Raw genomic sequence first — 21009 nt, forward strand, 5'->3', positions numbered from 1 at the left:
GAGTTTGAGGTTGCTGTGACAGCACGGCACTCTACTGAGGGGGACAGAGTGAGACTCTGTCTCAAAAAAAGAAAAAAAAAAGAAAAAAAGGAAAAGAGTGAAAAAAGAATGTATTTATTGTGCTTTGAACTTCTTTTGAAAAACAATTTTCATATTACTCCTAAGATCCTTTCATGGCACACTGGTTGAAAATCATTGTTTGAGACTCTTTAGTGGAGGGTCTTAATTATTATTAGTATTGTTTTGGGGTTGTCAGAGTTAGCAAATAAAATACAGGCACCTAGTTCTAGTTACATTTGAATTTTAGATAATGAATACTTTTTTAGTCTAACATTGTCCCAGATACTTTGTGGGACAGGATTATACCCAAGAAATTATTTGTCATTTCTTTTTTTTTTTTTACTTCTTTTTTTTTTTTTTCTGTAGAGACAGAGTCTCACTTTATGGCCCTCGGTAGAGTGCCATGGCCTCACACAGCTCACAGCAACCTCCAACTCCTGGGCTTAAGTGATTCTCTTGCCTCAGCCTCCCCAGTAGCTGGGACGACAGGCGCCCGCCACAACGCCCAGCTATTTTTTTTTGGTTGCAGTTCAGCCGGGGCCGGGTTTGAACCCGCCACCCTCGGTATATGGGGCCGGCGCCTTACCGACTGAGCCACAGGCGCCGCCCTATTTGTCATTTCTTTACATCACCAGTCCATTCACATTTAACTTGTGTCTGGTCTGGTCTTTTATTTGACCACCATAGTTATTTCTATTTTTAAAAAAAAATTTTAATATTTTCACTTTTTTTGGAGACAGAGTCTTGCTCTGTCGCTCTGGCTAGAGTACAGTGGTGTTATCATAGCTCACTACAACCTCAAACTCTTGGGCACCAGGGATCCTCCTGTCTTAGCCTCCCAAGTAGCTGGCGCTCTGGGTACATGCCAACACGCCTAGCTAATAACTCTTCCTCAGGCTGGTCTCAAACTCCTGACCTCAAGCAATCCTCCTGCCTTGGACTTTTAGAGTACTAGAATTATAGGTGTGAGCCACCCCACATAGCAGTTTTTATTTATTTTATATTAGATGCCAAGCGGTTCAGGGATGATTAAGGAGTTTTTGAGGGTCTCAAAATCTAACTGGGAGAGGCAAGAAGGAAGAGATGTGGAGAAGAGAACACCAGAGAGGGGAAAACATCACGGGAATCTATGTGTTTGGTGCTGGGGGTCCGAGCCACAGTGGGGGTGAGGAGATTGTTACAGTGCCTTATCAATGCCGAGGAAGGTCATCAGCTTGTTTAGACCCAGACGCCATCCGGGTCGGAAAACCGCGCCTGCAAGTGCCTTTGAGTGGATGATGGGAAGGGAGAGAGGAGGAAACTAGAGAGTAATAAAAATGATAAAAAGAAATGAGAATGGGAGAAATTAGAGGAAAATGAGAGAAAGAGTCGAGTCCATCCTTTTTCTTCGGTTGTGGTGTCTCAGAGAAGGAGCCCTGAGAACCCTCGGTGCCTGGCGTGGCGATTCCTTACCTTGAGAAACTAGCAGACTCTGCACCTCAGGCTCCTCACTGGTTAGATGAGGGGCTGGCTGAGACAGTCTCGGACATGATCTGATTATCAGGCCGTCCACACAACAGAGGCCTAACACCCGGCTTTCTGTCTTTGAAGAGGCATTATCCAGGTTTTGATACCCTTCCTCCCATTCCCTCAGTCTTGCTCTGTCCTTCCAGCCACTTTTTGGAGGTTACAACTGTGACTTCAAGCCCTTTGTTTGACCCCAATATTCAGTATCTTTGCAAGGAAAATGGTTCAGACTGCCTCGAAGATATTTGTTTCTTATTTTTTTTTTCTTTGCACTGACACCAGTGTAGTTTAAAATAAACAGTTGATAAATAAATCCTTCTAATATATTTTAAAATTTCCTTTTGTTCATTTTTGATAATTCATTTCAGATTGAATAAAATGAAGGCTTAGAGCTAAAGCCTTGTATTTTAATATATAAGAGAGGCAGTTTGTGAGATTGGAAATATTCAAATGTGTTTTGATCTGTCCCTTGTATGCTTCACTAAACTACCACGTGGTGGGGAATTAGGGCAGGGGTTACTTGTGGCCATTACCTGTTTAATACTCCATTTAAGCCTAGGCTATAAACTCAAAAGTGACTGCCAGTGATGATAGAAGTTTTAATAGAAATAAATTTACTATTTAAAGTAGTGTTTTTTAACCATTTTTAGATTTGGAAAGTGTTTTGAAAATCTGATGAAGGCAACCAGCCCTCTTATCTGTTGAAGATAATTCAGGGGATTTTAGAGACGTCCTCCTCTCACTGATGGATGACCAGATTTTAAATTCATGATTTTGGACCTCAACTGTATAGTTAAACTGGTCTGTTCATTCAGTTCTTAAATCATTCATTCATGAACTAAGCTTAGGTATTGTGGGAGGCTCTGATTTTTAACTCTCTCCAAACAGCAATAATAGTATTAATATAAACAGATTCAAGAGTCCATTTTCATCTTGAAATGAGAAGCGTTATCTCACATACTGTGTGTCTCTAGCACGTGCTTTCTAAAGATGTAAGACTTACTTGGTGTGTCCTAAGCGAAACACGTAGCAACAGCGACCTCCCTGGCTTGTTGTCCGTGGCCTTCTTGCTTCCTTTTAGTACCCGCATACGTTATTTATAGTTATAATCACATAGTATTCTCTCGCCTCCCCATCTAAATCTTTATTTATAGACTTTTTGTGCTTCCATATGACTGTTATCTTTTTTTTTCCTTTTTTTTTGGGTCAAATATTAGTGTAATGTTAATTTACAAGAAAGTAAACCAAACCTCTGCAGCAGCTCATTACCAACTGGGAAAACATAGGGGTCAGTGTTCTAGAGCTTTAAAAGGTAAGTATCAATACAATTGAGGAACCCTCCTCTATAGATAAAATGGGATGCTGTATCCATATTGCCAGTGACATTCTCCCCAGGAAATGCAAGCAGCCACATCCACCCTCCTTCAGACTGTAGAGCCATTACATTGTCACTGAAGACTCGGACCCAGCCATCCTTTTGCGTGTGATAAGAGGTCAATCAAACCTCCTGCGCAGGCATCTCTGTTGGTTTGGTAGATGGCTCAATGGGTCAGATCATAGGAGTAACCTTGATCCATGACCCCATAAGCATATACAAAGCCAGAACTCAGAGAGAAGGTGTCTCCCTGAGGTCCAGTTCCCTTCACTATCCACATAGTAGAGGCCGGCAATAGCTCCATGTCTTTGTAAAGATGCGCCCTGTTGGCCAACAGCTTGGAGGCAGCTGAGACCGAGATGCCGCCCTTATTTCAAAGCTTGTAGATTTGATGCTGCTGAGCCAGTAACTACTCCCGGAATCTGCAGGCTGCTGCATCCCAGTCATGGTGCCCAGCAGGTACCTTCTTCACCACCCGGGAGGCTATGTAAGTACCCAGTATAGTCCTGGAGTTGGCTACAACTATGACTGTGACAGAACTTGAAGGCCAGAGTGGTGTTTCCATGAAGCATTTCAATTCCTGTTCCTCTGGGATATCCCAGCTGGGCATGACCAGGCTCAGCCTATCAGCCTGGACTCCTTGAGCCCAGATCCAACAGTCTGCACCACCCCCAGGTCTGAAAAACTCACGCCAGGAGCAGCCTCTCTAGCGTGCTTACCACACCACGTCTACTGAGGGCAAAAGGAACTGACTGCTATCTCTAATGCTGCGCCACACTCCACTGAGTTGATGTTCCTCTCTAACGCTGGCCATAGATGCTGTGTCCTATTTTACACTTTTTGGAGAACATTGAAAGTAACAATTTTAAGTTGCTTTTTCAGTCTTGTCTTGGATTAGTTTTTTCTGAGGGTAGATACCCAAGGATGGAAGTAATGGTTTATTCGTTAATGTTTTTATTAAGTAGCTACTATATATCAGGCTGCGTCAAAGGCTTGGCTATTTCCGTGACACTTGATATGGTTTGCCATTCTTTCCCTGTGTATGGGAGAAATACTTAACCAGTCAAGTCAGCTCTGAATTATCTAACCCGATAGACATGTGTTTGGTGAATGTTTAGAAGTAAACAAAAAGCATGTCAGAAAGGTAAATTTGAAGAAATGTCAGTATATAGCTAAATGAGATGTGGGTGTTTTTAGAATGATCTGCTGTTTGGTTTATTGACCCAAATTGGCCTTCTGATATGGTAACTGAGTCATGAAACTGATAAGATCAGAGAAGTAGAAACATACACAAAGTTAAACATCCTGATAAATAACCTAGATTTATTTAAATCACCCAGAAAACTTTAAATTGAGTATTGACTGGGCCAGGTACAGTGGCTCATGTCTGTAATCCTAACGCTCTGAGAGGCCGAGGCCGGTGGATAGCTTGAGCTTACAGGTTCGAGACCAGCTTGAGTAAAAAGTGAGACCCCGTCTCTACTAAAAATAGAAAAACTGAGGGAAGAGTATCGCTTGAGCCCAAGAGTTGGAGGTTGCTGTAAACTATGATGCCACGACACTCTACCCAGGGCAACAGCTTGAGATTCTGTCTCAAAAAACAAACAAACGAACAAACAAAAACAGCAACTGAATTTTGATTAAAGCAAAACCATAGTACACAGCTTTATTAATATAGCCAAACTTCTATTTTTGAATATTTTTTGAACACAGTATGTTCTAGGAAAACAAATGTGTTGCCTATTCTTGATTATTTCTTGATTAGTGGGGAGAGACAAATATACAGATAGTTGTGCAGCATGTGGCAGACACTGGAAGAGAGTTTGTATGTCAGAAAATAGAAAGGAGCAAAAGTTTCTGTTTACCCAGATTTTTTACTATAGAGAGGCCTTTCTTTTCCTTTCATGGTTTACTTTTATGTCTTTGGAGAGGAAAAATAACACTTGTTAAAGAGCATGGTAAATATAAGTAACTTAGTTGGGATGAAAGTTCAATGAGTTTTTGACATACATGTATAATTTAATGAAGATTCAAAGTTGCATAATTAAAGGACCTTTGACTTAATGGATTGCGGTATGGCTGGCTGGTTGAAGAAAAGTCATGGGTTGATGGTTATCTGAAAAGTAGCTAGTTTCTTCATCAATATAATTTCTAATTATCTTTGGAAGAGAAAATAGAATTGTGCATGCTGTCATTAGCCATAGCAAAAACATATTCTAGGATCTTTTTTTTCTGTCATCTAAATTAAAGAGCAAAAGGGTTGGTTTACCTGCTCTTCTAGAACACTGTGGAGATCTCTGTGTCCTTGGTGGTAAATTGGGATATTAACAGCACACACTTGATAAGGCCGCCCAGTCCACTACTGTGCTGTGTTAGATACAGATACTGTACTGTGCTCATCTTTGTCAACCTCTGAGCAGCTTTTGTTACTCTTGACCCTTCTTTCATCTTAAAGACTCTTCTCATTTAGCTCCTGAGACTGCAAACTCTAATTCTTTTCTTCGACCCCCTGCTCCTTTTCATTTTCTCTTCTTGGCTCTTCTACTTAATTACTAAATGTTGGGTGCCAAGAACCTCTAATCTTTCTGTTTATTCCTTTCCAAGGTGATCCATTAGTCCCATGGTTTTCAGTATCATCTATATCCTGATGAATCTCCAGATATGACCTGTGCAACTCAGAAGTCCAGAGTCCAGTCTGATTACTTCTTAGCTGTTACTCCTTTAATCCATCTCTAAGTTGGTCTCTGCATCTGTCCACCAAAACAGCAAACAGAGGTTCCCGTCCTCTGTAATCTCCATGTTCAGTAAATGGCCTCGGATCTGTGACTCGTCCATGATGTTTCCGTCTTTTCCAAGCCAGCGAGCGGCAAGTGCCGTCTCCAGAACGCATGTGTTTTGAATCCATCTATTTGTCTTCCCTACCACCATTGTAGTCCAAACCATCCCTTGCCACTCGGCCTTCTAATTTGTCCCTTTCCTGTCTATTCTGTATAGATCTCAGATCACGTGACTTCCCTGTGTAAGATCCACTAATGACTTCCCATTGCAGTTAAAATTGAGTCTTTTTCCTTACACATCTGAGCTCGGTTTCCATAGCCAGGGAAATGGGGATAACTATAGCTTTAACTAGAATACATCCCTGAGGACATGGATTTTTTTTTTTTTTTTGAGACAGAGTCTCAGTATGTTGCCCTGGATAGAGTGCTGTGGTGTCACAGCTCACAGCAACCTCTAACTCCTGGGCTTATGCAACTCTCTGGCCTTAGCCTCCCTAGTAGCTGGGACTACAGGCGCCTGGCTATTTTTTGGTTGCAGTTGTCATTTTTGTTTAGCAGGCCGGGGCTGGGCTCAAACCTACCCCCTTCGGTGCATGTGGCTGGTGCCCTACTCACTGAGTTACGGGCGCCAAGCCGAGGACATGGATTTTTACCTGCTTTGTTCACTACCGTTTTCTCATTGTTTAGAATAATGTGTACATAGAATAGACAATAAGTATTTGTTGGATGAATAAACAGATGTAGATTGTCTGGAGCCCCCAAAGCCTTTTTTCTTTCCTCTTTGAGAGAAACATATTATAGCTCGTATTTTCCATATTACATGAAAGTCCATCAAAGGCTTCTCGTGCCAGTGTCTCCCTCCTTTGCCTTTCTCTACTTCTCTGCACACTCTCCTCCTGCCCTGCTTGTTTTATTCTTTAGACCTGAGGACATTAGGAGAAGTTGGGTTATTAGTAAGTACGGCAGGAAACAAATCGAAAAGGCACCCTAACATCAATGACAATTTATTTATTCATTTATGTATGTATTTAGACAGTCTTACTTTGTTGTCCTCAGTAGAGTGCCATGGTGTCACAGCTCACAGCAACCTCAGACTCTTGGGCTCAAGCCATCTTCTTGGCTCACTCTTCCAAGTACTGGGACTACAGGTACCCCCTTCAACACCCAGCTATTTTTTTTTTTTTTTGTAGAGACAGAGTTTCACTTTATTACCCTCGGTAGAGTGCCGTGGCGTCACACAGCTCACAGCAACCTCCAACTCCTGGGCTTAGGCGATTCTCCTGCCTCAGCCTCCGAGTAGCTGGGACTACAGGCGCCGGCCGCAACACCCGGCTAACACCCAGCTATTTTTAGAGATGAGGTCTCATTCTGGCTCAGGCTGGTCTCGAACCTGTGAGCTCAGGCAATCCACCTGCCTCGGCCTCCCAAGTGCTAGGATTATAGGCATGAGCTACCACGCCTGGCCTAACAACATTTTAAAAATAAGCATTTTATTATAGAAATCTTGTCATAAGTAGACAGAAATAGTAGATAATGTAATGAATCCTCATCTCTCTATCACATAGTTAGAAGAGTTACCAGTCATGGCTGTTGTGGCATGTAATTTGATGCCTACGTTAACGGAATGCCTAGAGCCCTGGCCTATAGAGGTTTATATCACAAACATAATCTTACCCTGGGCATCGTGGCCTGCCATTTTGTAAATGAACTTATTGAGGACAGATCAGGAATATTTTTAAGGGTAATAGAAAGGTTCTAAAATATCTCTCCTGATTCATTTTTGTGAATATCTAAAATTTCACCATTAGTTCAACCATAAATTTGCAAATTATGAATAAGCCTGAGAAGGGAAGGACATGAAGCCCCTTGCAGTTACTTTTATCTTAGTGGAAATTGGCTAATTATAAGCAGGCTTGACAGGTAAGCAAGCAAGAGCAGGCTTTGATGGAAGGTAGAGAATCATGAGGACTTAAGGTGGAAAGGGCCAAATAGAGACAAGACATGCAGCATTCAAGACAGCAGGAGGGGCTGCTTTGCTCCCTTCCCACCTGGCCTCCAGGTGATCCTGGTGGCAAAGCCTGGAGCGAGGGGCCCTTATTCCAGTTGAGGGTGCCCCTCATGCCATTACCTGGGTTCCCATTAGCTGGCTCCTCAGGACCTTATGTAAAGCTGTCCAGAAGATGCTTCCAGCTAACTCTGCTGCTTGTTTATTTTTAGGTATCTTGCAATATATTCAGAACTCTCCCTCCTAGTGACAGCAACGAATTTGATCCAGAAGAAGATGAACCTACCCTTGAGGCATCATGGCCACACTTACAGGTACTTTGAACTACCATTTGTTATAAAAGAAAGCTCCATTAACTCATTAGCTGATTCAGCATGGAAATTCCTTTGAAGGCCGTTATTCACCAAGATATCAAATTAGAGTACATCAATGGAAAATTGAAGAGTGCTTTTTATGTTTTTACTCTTGATAATCAGGATGCCAAAAGAATAAAATAATAGGTGTCAATGTAATGCTTTAGTGTGGGTCCCCCATGTTGCAGGGACAGGCATAGTTCTTACTCTTTTGATAGAGCTTCTCGAAGATCCTGCCCACTGAAGTCTCAAACAAGAACAGCTCTGTTTCCACATTATTATTAGTTGTATGTGATTAGGTCACAGAGTACATATCTCACTTTTAGCAGTCGGTACCCTGGGGACTTTGTATGCCTGTCTTCATGATGACCACTAATATGTTCCTTTAAGGACAAAACTGCGATAGCTATTTCTTTCAGTGTTGTAAGGGAGAGCAGCAGCTGGGAGAAAGCCTGGGTGAAGGCCAGTTGTGTTCTCTGGCCCTGAGAAGGCCATGCTTTGCCATCATACCTGTGTGCCAGGACAGAATGGGGCGTCTGCGTCTGCCTGTCCAGGACAGATCGGGGCATCTGCGTCTCCTTGTCCAGCACCAGGCCCACCTGTACTGTAGGTAGTTACTCAGACTTGTTGCTTTGCAGCTCCTTTCTAGTTGCCTTCTCTATGTTGACATTTCTCAAAAGAATAGAACGAGGAAAATTGTACATATTGAGCCCCAAAGCCATCTTTCCATTCATTGAGTCAGAATGTCTTCAGAGGCTGGTTGACCAAACACAAGGACAGAGGATTGGAAGACAAGGACTATGACCTTGTGGGCCGTCTTCACCCCTAGGCAGAAGCCACTGCATCTCTGCAGAAGTGTGTTCACTTTGAAGAGCAAAAAACCATGCAGCAGGGAGCTAGAAGGCCTAGAGATATCTAGGAGTTAATTTTTTCCCCCACTTTGGAATTTTTGGCATAAATCTGCAACTTTGCCTGTCCTGCTTTGGCAACTCAGGGTTTCTACAGATACATGTGTGTGCTGTTTCCCTGGTTATACAGAGAGCCTTGGGGGGCTTTGTTTTCTTATCTCTTACTCAGGCACGTCATACATGGGTATATATTCCTGCTGCCAGTGCCAAGATTGGGTAAATTAGGGCGGCGCCTGTGGCTCAGCGGGTAGGGCGCCGGCCCCACATGCCCAGGGTGGTGGGTTCAAACCCGGCCCTGGCCAAACTGCAACAAAAAAATAGCCGGGCGTTGTGGCGGGCGCCTGTAATCCCAGCTACTTGGGAGGCTGAGGCAAGAGAATCGCCTAAGCCTAGGAGTTGGAGGTTGCTGTGAGCTGTGTGACGCCACGGCACTCTACCAAGGGTGATAAAGTGAGACTCTGTCTCTACAAAAAAAAAAAAAAAAGATTGGGTAAATTAGATAAAACACTACAGGTGATTTACTATCTTAGATGTTTAATTTTTTTCTTAAGGTGCTAGACATGTTATCTGCATTCTAAGAACTTTGTAAGACTATTTATGCTTTGCCCAGATTGTGACAAGTTCCAAAAAAGAGTTACTCTTTTGAATGGGCATGTCTTATTTGTAATTCTAGGTCATCAGATTACAGTTTAGTCTGGGAGAAACTTTTAAAAAAAAGAAAGATAATCTCCTCAGGAGATCCCCACATCCTATGGTGGAAGAGGCAAAGAGAGAGATGCCTTTAAACATTCAACTTACTTTCTTCTCTGTATCCCAAAGAAGACCACCTTGCCATTTGTAAGAATTTTTTCAATACCTTAAATCATGATCACCATAGACAACTTCCCTCTAAATTACAAGAAAGTTTAACTCAATATTTCAGTTAATCCTTCCTATACTTAATAACTCTATAAAATATAAGATCAAATTATTTTCTGAACCTATTAAACTAAATTCTGCCACCTGAAAAACTCTAGGACTGTTAGTACTGTAGGAAAATTAATCATTAGTTGATCTGAAACCTGAAAACCAAAGCGATGATGAGATCTGTGCTCTTTTGGCTATGAAGTCACAAATTTCATTACAAAACTGGCTCTTTCATCTGGGTTGATGTCCTCTTCAAGCCTGAGATCCTTCTGGTCCCTTCTTTAGCTCAGATCCCTAACTAGATCATTTTAAAATTCCCAAACCAACAGGCACGCTACTGCCTCCCGCCTGTTGTTCTGTGTAAATCTTGTGTAAGCTCCTGACTTGTCTCAAGAATCCTGTGTTTCCTTTATATATTCTTCTTCTTTTTTCAATATAATAGTCACTTTTTATTATTATGAGTTTAATATATATATATATATATATTTATAGCTGTGTACATGCAATCATGGGTCCTGTATATATTCTTAACTGCACAAATGAGTTACCTGTCCATTTGCACCATGGGGTGGTTTTAGCACTGTCAAGAGCATTCATGGAGTGTGTAAGAAATGGTTTTTGTTTATGTATTTTCTGAAATTAAGTCTGTCTTTTTAGTAAAATACGGTTTTGTGGGACTTCCATTTTACAATTAAGGAATTGTTGTTAATGCACTTGAGACTGAAAAATGAGAATGCTGAAATCTTTTTATTCAATTCCTTGGAGAATTCATCTGTGTGATCCTGAGAAGCAGTGTGTCCTTGGCCGTTTAGAAATCGTTCTCTTTAGAAATTTAAGAGAAATTTTTCATTCTGAGGTAATAACGTTTCTCTTAAGCTCAGAGAACATTTATTTATACTTATTAATAAATGTCTGAAGTGCTTCCACCAAACTGTTTTAAGCCACATCTGCTTTCAAGGGACCAGAGATACAGGAGAGCTCTGCCACCCTGCGTGCCTGGGAGATGAGACTCTCCCCATTTTGTGGGAATTAAAAGAGGGATAAAACCCACTTTGAATAAGGCTAACATTCTGTTTGTAAAACTGAGAGTTGGAAGATGCATAAATTAATTAAAGAACAATTCTATGAGGTGTTAGGACTCAAGCATTATTTTGACCAGAAGAACAACGTATCAAACTCAGCAACACCCAGATCATTGGGAAAGAAATTTTTCTGACTTCAGAGTTTCAGAGAGAAAAATATAGTTTTATAAAGAAGTAAAACGCTAATGTGAATACCAAATTTAAGTTTTAAGTGGAGTCAGAAGTCACAAGGTCTGATATATAGGAAGCACATAAGTCAGCGGTATCTGTGGACAGGTAAGGGAAGCCCTAGACGTGATTTTCAGTGGCCTGCAAGGTTAAAACTACTTTAATGCTGGGTAGTACTCCCTATGCTGTTTGCCCATGTCACCATATTGACACTTGTACTATTCATTGTAAAACCAGTGGTGCTTAAAAGTGCTGCTGCCTTAGTGACAGGATGATAATTAAGGCATTTGTGCCAAACTGGTCAAGTTGTCATTGCATTCTTTTTTTTTTTTTGAGGTAGAGTCTCAAGCTGTCGCCCTGGGTAGAGTGCTGTGGCGTCATATCTCACAGCAACCTCAAACTCTTGGATTTTAGTGATTCACTTGCCTCAGCCTCCCAAGTAGCTGGAACTACAGGCGCCCACCACAACACCTGGCTATTTTGTTGTTGTAGCTGTCATTGTTGTTTGGCAGGCCCGGGCTGGATTCGAACTCACCAGCCCTGGTGTATGTGCTCCCCGTCCTCGCCAAGAAAAGCCAGCTTAGGCCTTTGTGCAAGCAAGCAGGTGTCCAAGTCCGCTTGTTCAGAGCCAACTGCACTGGTGAAATCCAAAAGTCTAGGCACAAACAAGGGAGAGTTTCAAAATTAGGATATCACAAACCAGAAACTGTGTCATGTAATTAGTGTACAATTAAAATCCATAAGAAACAGTGAATCTGTTTCTCTTGGAGTGATCAGAGTGACCATCCTTCAGCATGCCTGAGAGTCTGGATAGATCATGTTATACACAGGGATGTCCCAAAAGTCATCAAACATAAAAAAAAGGAAATTATAGCTGAATGCATCTTTATTCATAAAATGTTCATTACACAATTTTACAAAATATTTACAAAATATTCTCTACATGTTGGCCACCTTTTTGTAAAATTTTGTAATGAACATTTTCTAAGCAAAGGTATATTTAGCTATGATTTTCCATTTTTCCTATGCATGGTGACTTTTGGGACACCCGGTACTTTCTTGTTTGATGCTTCTTGAAACACTACCCCAGGCCCTTCCTGTGCGCCCTGCGAGAGCCGCTCCGGAGCTGACACACTTCCTGCAGCCTTCACTGGGCTGCCCTATGGCCACGTTCATGCTCTGGTTTCTACCTGTCTGCATAGTGACCTCAGCTGAACACTGATGTCCCCTCAAGGGAGGTTGTGGGCTTCCCTCGTCACACGCCCCTTCACTACGCAGCTCTAGCACCAAGTCCTGCACCTGCATGTGACCCTGTGGCACTTTCCTGGACATGCCTGGGAACCACAAGAGATGTGGAGTCCACAGCCTCACAGCTTTAAGGAGCATGAAGATGACTCTCCAGTGAGGGAAAGAATAAATAGACAACAGGTGACTAAATATAAGTCTATAGAAATAGCTAAACCAAGGCTCCGACATTGTAATCATGTTGAAATCCATGAATACATTTGTATTCTTGCCCGGTTCAGGGACCCGTAAGAGGTAATTTCATGGGGAAAGATGTTGTGATCTTGAAAGATCCAAGTCCTTGCTAAAGATCGAGTGGCAAGTCAGTGGTTCGGCGGGAGAGATCCCAATCTCATCAGCTCACATCCAGTTTCCCCCAAGCAGACAATGGCCCTGCAGGGCAGAGCATGTGTTGGGTCTGCTCAGCACGCTGACCGTGGGCAGAGGGTCAGCAAGGAGGAATGAATCATCACAAGCCCACCACACATGGGATGGAGGCTTCCAGTTCTTAATTATACAGTAATTGCTTTCAGGGGAACCATTAATAATCTGAAGCTGCTAGTAGCCTAATTGTAAAAACAATTCAGAAATTTGTATTACAAAATCTATCTTCTTTTAAGTGCTTATCAAAAATATATTTAACCCCAGCTATTTATGGATAATTGTGTGTGGAGCTAAGATTCCATCTTTTATTTGAAAGTAAGGTGACTGTACCTGTCAATCATTTGAATCCAATAAAGTCCATTTGTGGGGATTTCTATGATAGACAAACGGGGTTCGTATGTTCTTCAGGAACTTTTAAAATTTTAGGCAGTCTCAAACAACAAAATTAGACTGCAGGTTAGCGTTAGCACTCACTGTTGAAGGTCAGAAAATGCAAAAACATGCAGAGAGCACAGTTTCACTTACTCCAGGTTAAAGATCAGATTTCTGATGCAGCCATGGAATGAACGAGCTTCTCATTCTGAGCACCAAGGTCCCCTCACCCTCAGGAATGCCCCCTATGTACAGGTTGGACACATTTATAGTTCTGCTTTCTGCTAATGGACCCAAGTTCATTTCCACAGGATTGGTCTCAGCCAATTTAACAGTGATAATTCTAAAAGATCAAAGGAGAAAATAAACGAAAATCTTTAACTATAATAAATCAATGGCCCATTTTAACACACAATCCCAGCAAAGTTCTTACTGAATAATAAAAGTTCCTGGAAGACAAATTTAAATATGACATGTCAGAACAAAAGGTGAATCTTAAAGATTAAAACTTACAACTGAAAATTCTTCAGTAATGAGTGCAATGTTAACAAAAATCATTGAATTTGACTGCTTTTTTGAGAACAGTATAATTTTACCTCTTTACCTATGATGAAAATGTCCAGTATACTTTTAAAATGTTTGCTCTAGAGTTCTGGAGGGAAATATACAGGAATGTTGACATAACCTACTTACTACTGTACTATTTACTATTGATATAATACTATTTATTGATACCACAATGTTCTTTGCCACAGAATTAATCCAATATAATTTATATTGAGTTTCAAAAAAGGGCAAGGATAAAGTTGTTCAATTACAGAAATAGCACAAACATCTCATAAGGAGCTGTCTGGCAAGGATTGGCTTCTACAACTATTTGGAATGCTAATCATGCCAGTCATTTAACTGCACAGGGTGCCAGGACAATGTTTCTGCTGGAAGCCCTGGTGAGGTCCCCACCCCCTCATGACACACGCCTTGCTGTGGGGACAGTACCTCCGATTCCTACAAGGAGATGGAATGTGGCTGTCCATCGCTGTAGGTGCCTGTGGGAGAGTGTAGGAGGGCTTTCCTCAGGCTGGACCTGTCCCCAAGACTGATGTGAACCTCAACATGGCCCTGAATCAGCAGAATGGAGAAGGGCTGGGGGCAGGAGTGTGCAGAGAATTAGCCAGAAAAAAGCTCATTAGTATAGGATTTAAAAAATTTCCATCTTACCAAGGTAACATGGGAATATTAACATCAAGCAAGCAATTCCTTAAGACTCTCATCATTGAACACAACTATTTTAAATTTATCGTGTTACTTTCTAATCCCTTCATGTAATTTACATTCTGCCTTATGCTGTTACCACTACACATACCACCACATGTTTCCATGTCTGCATTGCCATCACAGGGATTCTTTATTGCTACATTATGTACAATAAGTAGACACATTATAAATTTGTCACTTTAATCAATAACATTTAAAGTAGTTTCAATTTAATAATTGTTTATTATCATCCACATGAATATTTAAATTTTTTTGCCCATGAAATTGTTTCTAACATTTCTAAAAGTGGAACTAAAGTTTGACAATGTTTAAAGCTCTTAAAATCATTTTGCCATATTGAAAATAGGTATAACAATTCATAATGCCACCAGAAGAACTGGAATGGGGGTGTTTCACAATACCCTTGTTACTACTGGACGATACTACTCTGTTTTTGCTGGCTCAGAAACAGTCTGGCAGGTCTTCCAAAAGTCAAATATACAATTACCATATGACCAACAGCTCTTCTCCTAGGTATGCACTCAGAAGACTTGAAAACAAGGCCTCAAACACTTCCTGGCAGCATTAGTCATAATAGTCAAAAAGCAGAAATAATCCCATGTATCAAGGAAGCAAATGATAAACTGTGAGAGGTTCACACAGTGGGATACTAGTCAGCCAGAAAAAGGAACGAAGATCTGGGTGGCGCCTGTGGCTCAAAGGAGTAGGGTGCTGGCCCCATATGCTGGAGGTGGCGGGTTCAGACCCAGCCCCGGCCCAAAAAAAAAGAATGAAGAATTAAGACCTTACATATGACAGTGTGGACATACTCAAAGACGGGCTAGGTGAACGACACGATCACACGTGGTGTGACTCTATTCATATGGAACATCCAGAATAGGCAAATTCATCCTTAGAGACAAAACGCAGGGGTGGGGAGAGAGGGGCACAGGGAGTGACAGCTTAATGGTCCCAGACTGCTATTTTGGGTGATGAAAATGTTTAGAAATAAACAGAGAAGGTGGCCTTGTGGCACCGTGGGTGTGCTAAATACTGACTTATTTACTCTACAATGATTAATTTTATATAAATTTCAGGCTGGTTGTGGTGGCTCATGCCTGTAATCCTAGCACTCTAGGAGGCTGAGGTGGGGGGATTGCTTGAGCTCATGAGTTCGAGACAAGCCTGAGCAAAAGGCGAGACCCCGTCTCTACTAAAATAGAAAAACTGAGGCACGAGGATCACTTGAGCCCAAGTTGAAGGTTGCTGTGAGCTGTGATGCCACAGCACTCTACACAGGGTGACAGCTGAAACTGTCTCAAAACAAAAAAAAAGTTTTTCAGTTCAACTTTTTAAAGAAGAACTGAAAAAATATTTTAAAATGAAATGATCAATGGAGTCCCAAACCAATGTTAGTCCTTATCAGCCCTTCTTTGCCAAGTGGCTTGTGACATGCTTGGCGTCTATAAACAGATGTCACAACAGCTGTGTGACCTTGGGCACATAAACTGGGCTCTCTGAATCCATTTCTTCCTCAACAAAATGTAAGCATCAGCATCTGCCTTGCAGGTGGCTATAATCCTTATGCAGCAATGTCTGTAAAGTGTCTTGTACAGTAAAGACGGTCCCCAGTACACTGCGGTTAAGACAGGCTCCACTTCGTTAACACAATACACTAGCAATCTCTAAGTTTCTCCAAATCATGTGACAGGTGCAAGTTTGAGCAGAGGGTAAGGTAAGTATCACCTACGCTCCTAAAATGGAATATAAATATGGCAACATGAACATGGAACCCTGTCCTCGCTCCTCTCCTGGCGCTTGCTCAATGTGCTCATCACAGGCTATGACTCTCTTGCTGCTCTTTCTTTCTTTTTTTTTTTAGAGACAGAGTCTCACTTTATTGCCCTCACTAGAGCACCATGGTGTCACAGCTCACAGCAACCTCCATCTCCTGGGCATATGTGATTCTCTTGCCTCAGCCTCCCGGGTAGCTGGAAGTACAGGCGCCCATCAAAAGCCCTTTTATTTTTTTGTTGCAGTTTGGCCGGAGCTGGGTTCAAACCCGCCACCCTCGTATATGGGGCCGGCACTCTACCCATGGAGCCACAGGTGCCGCCCCTTGCTGCTCTTTCGATCCTTTCAAATTGTTCAAGCAATGTGTTTCAACCTTTTTTTATCTCATGTCATACTTGAACCTATAGTTAAACTTCCACGGCATACTGAAATTATGTTGATCAAAAGAAAAGTAAAGAAAGAGAATATACTCACTGTGTTTTAAACTTCTTTGGGAAATAATTTAATTCATTATCTTTAAAATTTTTCACAGTACTCTGGTTGAAAATCACTACTATAGCAGATGAAGAAAACCCTGCCTTAGAGCAGTAGACTGAAGATCTGAACAGCACTGAAGGACTGCTGTTTCACCTTAGAATGAAAACTAAGGACCATGACGCATGGAGGACAACTCAGTGTGTGCTCGCCGAACGTGTTTTCACAAAAATTATAGGTGGATGGCAAGTATCTTTTCCTAAGTCACTGGACAAGAAGGATGGATTGCACAGCACAGGACATCACTGATTCATAAGGGAATGGCACTCAGCGATGTAACTTTTACTTATTAAAAATACATACTCATAAACAACCAGGAACACACCAAAAGTTTAGGAGCATGCAGCTGGGCGGCAGGGGAACTACTCACCACGTGGGCCTGCCCAGGACCCTGAAGCTCCACGTCCCTGCCAAGGGCAGCCAGGATGATGCCACTGCTGTTCTTGGTGGCAAATATGGCCAGCAATTCCGATTCTGGGGTCAAAGACTTGGATGGCAACTCAACATAGCTGCCTCTTAAGAGGCTAACACTTCAGAAGGGCTGGTCAGAGGGGATAAGAGGAGCCGTGAGTTTCCAGCCACAGGCCGACTCCCCATTGCCACTGGGCTTCCCCATTTTCTCCATTCTATCCACCCCACTGGTTTAGATTTTTTTATGTTATTATTTTGCTACATCAGTGGATATTTATAAAAACTCATTCCAACATCAATTAAATGTTTCCTACCTCCAACATACAACCTTTTCTCACTCCATAGGAATTTCTGAGTAAATCAAAGGTCGACCTGGATATTTCCAGGTTCTTGTTTTTTTCTGTTGCATAATAAATGTATTCTTAAATATTGAGTAATAGTATGATAAACTTACATTTAAATCACTGTACAATATTGTAATCAATGTGATTATAATTTGGATTTTAGCTTCTAAATGGACTTTTCCTCATCTTTATTTCAGTTAATCAAGCTGTAATTGGTATTTTAATGTATAAAATATTAATTATAATGACCTTGATATTAATAATAATTATATACCTCAAAGTATTTTATGATTAAGAAAAATTAAGTTGAATTTAGCATAATGTTATTAGCATTAAAGGCATATTATATACATAATATTAATTTAAAATGGAAATTATTCTGGATAGAGTCAGAGAACATTCTCCCTAATAAAGTATCACAAGAATGGAAAAGCAAGTATCCAAATGTACTTAATACTAATATGAAATCCGTAGATGAACAAATACACGAGCACATGAGAGAAAAACACAATTAAACTCAAGTGAGGGGGAGGAAAGTGATGGTGGGGGGAGTATGGAGGGAGATTGGTGTGCTCTCGCGTAACAGGCACAATGTAAGCGTATATTATGCACTGGAGGAGGGGCACAACTACAACCTGGACTTTACCTAACAAATGCAAATAATGTAACCTAATTGTACCCTTTAAATCTAAAATTAAAAAAATTAAATTAAAAAAATTAAATGTAATTTATATTCTACATATTTATTATTTTATTAACTATACTTAGTGCTCCGATTGTTCTAATAGAGAAAATTGAATTTATCACAAACTTAGGAGGAAAAATGCAAATTGGAAAGCATGAAATTTTTATTCTAATATAGCACCTCAATGTAAAAATGAGATAATAGGAGATAAGAAAAGGAAAAAATAAAAATTTCAACAAATTTTCATATTGTTAATCCTAGATGTACTACATGCTATTAATTTCAATGCCAAGTAGTTCATTCTACTTTCTAAACCTAATACCTAGAAGAAGGCTCAACGAAATTAATAGACCTTTTCATTTTAATGGAAATATATTACAATGAGAATGACTTTATGAATTCATTCTGCATGAATGATTAACACCTCATTCTTTTCACTTTCTCTGTAGGTAAATCAATAAATATTTGGTGCTCACTGAGAAGTTTATAATAAAAATAATATAAAATATTACAATATCTACTTCTCTCTTTTATTATTATTATAAATGTCCACCAACCCAGGAATGGATTAACAAGCTGTGGTATATGTATACCATGGAGTACTATTTAGCTATTAAAAAAAATGGAGACTTTACATCCTTCATATTAACCTGGATGGAAGTGGAAGACATTATTCTTTTATTTATTTATTTTTTTTAATTAAACCATAGCTGTGTACATTAGTATGATCATGGGGCACCATACACTTGGTTCATATATCGTTTGACACATTTTCATCACATTAGTTAACATAGCTTTTGTAGCATTTTCTTAGTTATTTTGCCAAGACCTTTACATTCCACCTTTACTAGGATTCACATATACCCTTGTAAGATGCACCACAGGTGTAATCCCATTAGTCCCCCTTCTTCCGCCTCCCTCCCCCCTCCCTCCCCTCCCTTTCCCCTTTCTCCCTATTCTTAGGTTATAACTGGGATATAGCTTTCATGTGAAGGTCCTACATTAGTTTCATAATAAGGGTGAGTACATTGGGTACTTTTTCTTCCATTCTTGAGACACTTTACTAAGAAGAATATGTTCCAGCTCCATCCATGTAAACATGAAAGAGGTAAAGTCTCCATCTTTCTTTAAGGCTGCATAATATTCCATGGTGTACATATACCACAATTTATTGATCCATTCGTGGATCGATGGGCACTTGGGCTTTTTCCATGACTTAGCAATTATGAATAGGGCTGCAATAAATATTCTGATACAAGTATCTTTGTTATGGTGTGATTTTTGGTATTCTGGGTATATGCCCAGTAGGGGGATTACAGGATTGAATGGCAGATCTATTTTTAGATCTCTAAGTGTTCTCCATATCTCTTTCCAAAAGGAATGTATTAATTTGCATTCCCACCAGCAGTGCAAAAGTGTTCCCTTTTCTCCACATCCACGCCAACATCTCTGGTCTTGGGATTTTGTGATATAGGCTAGTCTCACTGGAGTTAGATGATACCTCAAAGTAGTTTTGACTTGCATTTCTCTGATGATTAAAGATGATGAGCATTTTTGCATATGTCTGAAGGCCATGCGCCTTTCTTCTTCAGAAAAGTTTCTCTTCAAGTCCCTTGCCCAGCCTGCAATGGGATCCCTTGTTCTTTTCTTGCTAATGCGTTTGAGTTCTCTGTGGATTCTGGTTATTAAACCCTTGTCGGAGACATAACCTGCAAATATCTTCTCCCATTCTGAAGGCTGTTTGCTTGCTTTACTTACTGTGTTCTTGGCTGTGCAGAAGCTTTTTAGTTTGATCAAGTCCCAATAGTGTATTTTTGAAGCAGCTTCAATTGCCCGGGGGGTCTTTCTCATAAAAAACTCGCCCAACCCAATTTCTTCAAGGGTTTTCCCTACACTCTCTTCTAGTATTTTTATAATTTCATGTCTTAGGTTTAAATCTTCAATCCACTGAGAGTCTATCTTGGTTAATGGTGAGAGGTGTGGGTCCAGTTTCAGTCTTCTACAGGTTGCCAGCCAGTTCACCCAGAACCATTTGTTAAATAGGGAATCTTTTCCCCACTGAATGTTTTTAATTGGCTTGTCAAGGATTAAATACCGGTAAGTAGCTGGATTCATCTCTTGGTTCTGTATTCTGTTCCAGACATCTACTTCTCTGTTTTTGTGCCAGTAGCATGCTGTTTTGATCACTATCAATTTGTAGTATAGTCTGAGGTCTGGTAGCGTGATTCCTCCTGCTTTGTTTTTATTTTTGAGTAATGTCTTGGCTATTCGAGGTTTTTTCTGATTCCATATAAAACGAAGAATTATTTTTTCAAGATCTTTAAAGTATGACAGTGGAGCTTTAATGGGGATTGCGTTGAAATTATATATTGCTTTGGGTAGTATGGACATTTTAACAATGTTGATTCTTCCCAACCATGAGCATGGTATATTTTTCCATTTGTTAACATTCTCAGCTATCTCTTTTCTTAGAGTTTCAGAGTTCTCCTTATATAGATCTTTCACGTCCTTTGTTAGATAAACTCCCAAGTATTTCATCTTCTTTGGCACAACTGTGAATGGGATAGAGTCCTTAATTGTTTTTTTCAACTTGACTATTGTTGGTATATATGAAGGCTACCGATTTATGAATGTTGATTTTGTAACCTGAGACACTGCTGTATTCAATAATCACTTCTAGAGTTTTGTAGTAGAGTCCCTAACATTTTCCAGATATACAATCATATCATCTGCGAAGAGTGAAAGTTTGATCTCTTCTGACCCTATGTGGATACTCTTGATTGCCTTTTCTTCCCTAATTGCGGTGG

At 40.6% G+C, this 21009-nt stretch overlaps 1 pseudogene; it reads right to left on the bottom strand.

The window, feature by feature from the left end:
* Positions 1 to 1237: 1237 nt before the first annotated feature.
* The window catches only part of LOC128594817 (laminin subunit alpha-1-like), a 32882-nt pseudogene continuing 13110 nt past the window's right edge, over positions 1238 to 21009 (bottom strand).

This window comes from Nycticebus coucang, chromosome 9 (genome assembly GCF_027406575.1).
Source record: "Nycticebus coucang isolate mNycCou1 chromosome 9, mNycCou1.pri, whole genome shotgun sequence".
Taxonomy (NCBI): domain Eukaryota; kingdom Metazoa; phylum Chordata; class Mammalia; order Primates; family Lorisidae; genus Nycticebus; species Nycticebus coucang.